Below are 4,533 nucleotides of genomic sequence, written 5' to 3'. Positions count from 1 at the left end.
TAGGCTATGATGAAGATGCAAACAGAGAATGATTAAGAAATAGTAAACATTATAACAAATAATAAATATCTCTAATAAAGAGGAATTTGAAATTGTAATATTAAAATGTTATAATAACTTGAAAAATTACTTATTACAATTGAAGATCCCAAATATGAGGGAATTATAATAACTCACTCTAACTTGAAGTTGGTACTTCAAATGTCAATTCTCGGTAAGGTGTACATATCAAAAAAATTTAAATAACATACTCAAACCAAGCATGAATCTCAATTTCTAGTTTAAATTTGTATCTTATAATCCATTATCTTAAATAAACATCTAAAGATAATGTTGAATAAACGTGGCATTTTTTCTTAAAGTCAATTGTTTGATCTCCATCGAAAACAATAATAATGAAAAAGTTTTCCATTTTTCATATACTCTTATTTGACTAATCTTGCATTCAATAACAACAAAGTATACAACATTATCTTTGACTATTGGTTTGAAGTAGATCATTTTGTAGGATCCAATTGAATGAGACACTCGTTCTTCATATTTCTTTATTGTTGTTATTTTCACATAGTCAGTTGAATCTCTAGTGAAATTTGACTTAATATTGATTGTGTCTGCTCCAAATCACCTGTCACTAGTTGTATACTAAAACTAATACAGTTTATAAGTGTTCAAATCACTTTATATACGGCAATTAACTTTTAAAGGATATTTGAGTTCCAGTTTACTCTGGGTGATAGTGTTTGGATCTTTTCATTCTAATAGTTATGTTTTCAATTATTTTAACTCAAACTAAAATGTTATTTATTTCAAACACATAATCTACCTATAATAACAACAAACCACAAAAATCAACCCAACACCTAACTTCTTTTATTTAGATAGTAATAATTTGTGTTTGAGATGTAGATTATAATCTTGGAATAGTCGTACCTCAAACTAGTTGGTGTTACAACATTTGTGCAAAATAATTGTAGCAATGAAGTTATTATTGTATCCTTTTAGGGAAAGAAGCTTTTTTTTTTTTTTTTTTTTTTTTTGTCGAGAGCAACTTGTTTGGAAAATGAGACAAAAAGGGACCATCTTTCTTCCAAATAATCAAATACCCTCAAAATAAGTTTCATTAGTTACCATTTCATCTACGTATTGGTTCTTATCTGATCATGATTTGGGAGGAATCTTCAAGTATTCTTTATTCTTTTAAGGAAACAAAAGCCCTATGAATACTAGAGATCAATACTCAAGAACTTGTGAACAACAAAATAAGAATTCCTTCTCAATCACAACTCTAAAAGAAAACCCCAACAGCACATCTTTAGAGCTTGAAAGTATTATAAGCTTTTCCCTAAAAGGAATCTGAGAAGTCATTCAAAAGATACTCAGAATGAAGTAGCAACATTGATAAGGAGTCCAATCAATAACAGACCATTTTGTACATATGGAATATATGAATCATATCACAAAGCAAAGGTTGTGAGGCAGCTCATTCTAATTGATGAAATCCACCAAACAAACGAACTGTCTAAACTTAAGGTCATTCCTTGGACTTCTCAGGCTCTCGCGCTTAGCTTGGTAGCTCCATACAGCTCAGAAAGTCGCCATTTTGTAATATCAACGCACCATGCAGCATTCAATTTCCTGTCATCCAAATTTAGATGAAAATGAAATGGAAATTAGATAAAGAATAGATGTCGCAGGATCTTATTTCTCTTGGTTTACAATGACACTCCCCTTCATCATGGATAAAATCATTGGGTTGTTTCGTGACTTTACATTTATCTGGGTGCTTCATAAAACATCAGAGAATTCACATTGGAAGCCCAGGAAATAAAAATTAGAAATGCAAACCCAATGGTTCAAATACAATAGAACAGTGATCCCTAATCTAACTTGCAAATTAACACATGGCAGTGAACAGTCCATAACGATTGGGTAAAAAGTAAAAGGTTGTACTTTGCTGAACTATATGTGGGTAATGGTGCCTAGGCTTGCAAATGAACTAATAATTGTGAACAAGAACACCCATACTGTACCAAACTGGCTATGCAATATCAAATCAATATTAAAGGCAAAAGAGGAAATCAATATTAATTTCAGTCACTTCCAAGAAAGCAAACGTTAGAGGATTGAAGTTTCACACATACTGCTGCTTTTTAAAACAATTTTAGGGTATTTATACCCCCTCTTGACATTACAAAATTCTTCAAATGTGAGACAAAAACATTGTCTTTTACTCACGGGTCTTGTCTTTTTGACTATGAACCCAAGTCTAGAAGTCATTTTCAACAATTTTTAGACAAATCGCTTCATGTTTCATACATTATCGTCAACAGCAGATCATCGGAGAGCAATAGTTTACATATTATATGGCTGAAATCGATTTGATCCTAGTGATCGATCTGGATGGAAGAGCAATCAATGGCGAGGGCGGTGTGGTGGAGAGGTTGAAATCGGAAGAGGAATAGGGAGATTGTAACAGCGTAGGTTTGGATGAATTGAATTGTGAATATCATGAATCATTATGCATCTTCGATTCCAATGGCTTAAAAACCATAATAATTCTTGTCCTTCACTTGAGGACTCAAATTCAAATTCTCACTTTTAATTACTCAATTCTTTTAGGGGTTTATTTGCAATTATTTTTCATTCTAATTTTTCCTATGAAAAAGTATTTGATTTGGATATGTTATATATAAACAGTTCAATCCTAATGTAATTATTGATTTGCTTTTTCTCTACTTAATCTAAGCATTCAATTTTAAGACCCAAATATGTTGTTAAAACCAAACATTAGCCAACACCCAACACTCACTCTTCTTGTTCTAAATTAATTTATAAATTCAATGTTAAAAACTTAAAAGTGTGTACTTAGTGAAAAATTTAAAGTTGAAATTGTAAAGTATGAAACTTAGAATGTAATGTTTAGAAACATATGGACCTATCCGCATGGATGGTGACTGGTGTGTATCACGACGTAAATGTCCAATCTCAAACTCACAGCCTTAATCGAAGTTTTTGTTTATTTTTCTTTTCTTATCTTTTCTTCCCACCCTTAACTCTTTTAATAGAAGTTTGAAAGTAATTTGGAGGAAAACAAATAATTTCTATCTCTAAATTTTGAAGGAAAAATGCTGATGTTGACAAAAGAAAAAAAAAATTGGAGATTAATTTTACAACAAGTATTGATGGCAATATAGAAAAACTGTCCAAACAAAGAATCAAATTAACTTAGTAGTTATTTTAAGCTTTTTAAACAAGTTAACATGTTAGACTATTTATGTTATATTAGTGATATTTTATTGTTTATTTTGTTTCGTGAAAGTTTTTTTAAACGGCAACGAAGTATGTAAGTGCAACGGACTTAGTTTCAAGCCATCCTAAAAAGAGTGCAAAACGTGTCTAAGATTTCAAACCGACCAAACAATACTCAAGCGTAAGTTCGTAACTCACAACCCAAAAAAATTTCAAAAAGTGTGAAAAAAAAGTACTTCAAGACCCAACATTTCAATCAAATGTGTAAGTGCAACAAACTTAGTTTCAAACCAACGCAAAATGTGTTTAAAATGACCTAACAATCCTTAAGTGTAAGTTCGTAACTCACAAACTAACAAAAAGTTCAAAATGCGTGAAAAATGCACTTTGAGACCTAAAATGGCAACCAAGTATGCAAGTGAAACAAATTTAGTCTTAAACAAATCTAAAAAAATTTCAAACCGTGTTTAAGTATCACTTGAACTTTGAGAACGACCTAAGAATGTTTATTTGTAAGTTCGTCACTCATAACCTACCAAAAAGTTCAAGAAGTATGGAAAAAAAGGAAACACTACAGGACCCAAAATGGCAACCAAGTGCGCAAGTGCAACAAACTTAGTTTCAAACCAACCTAAAAAGTGGTCAAGCGTGTCTAAGTATCACTTGGACTTTCAAAACAACCTAACAAAGTTTAAGTGTAAGTTGGTAACCCATAGCCTACCAAAAAGTTCAAAAAGTGTGAAAATGGCACTTCAAGACCGAAAATGGCAACCAATTCGATAAGGTCAACAAACTTAGTTTCAAACCAACCTAAACCGAGTTAAAAACGTGTCTAAGTATCACTTGAACTTTTAAAATGTCCTAAAACAGCTTACGTGTAGGTTCGTAACTCATACCCCACGAAAAACATTCAAATATTGTGAAAAAAGCACTACAAGACCCAAAATGGCAAACAAGTGTGTAAGTGCAAACTTAGTTCAAACCAACCTAAAACGTGCTCAAAACGTGTCTAGGTATTACTTGAGTTTTCAAAACGACCTAGCAAATCCTAAGTGTAAGTTTGAAACTCATAATCTACCAAAAAGGTTGAAAAAAGCATTTCAAGACCAAAAATGACAACCATGTGTGTAAGTGCAACAAACTCAATCTAACCTAAAATGTATTCAAAACGTGTGTAAGTATCACTTGAATTTTCAAAACGACCAAGTAATGCTTAAGTGTAAGTTTGTAACTCACAACCTACCAAAATTTCAAAAAGTGTGAAAAAGGTACTTCAAGACCCAA

This window comes from Cucumis sativus, chromosome 4 (genome assembly GCF_000004075.3).
Source record: "Cucumis sativus cultivar 9930 chromosome 4, Cucumber_9930_V3, whole genome shotgun sequence".
NCBI lineage: Eukaryota > Viridiplantae > Streptophyta > Magnoliopsida > Cucurbitales > Cucurbitaceae > Cucumis > Cucumis sativus.
The sequence above is the reverse complement of the archived record's forward strand: the minus strand, read 5'-3'. Positions refer to the sequence as shown.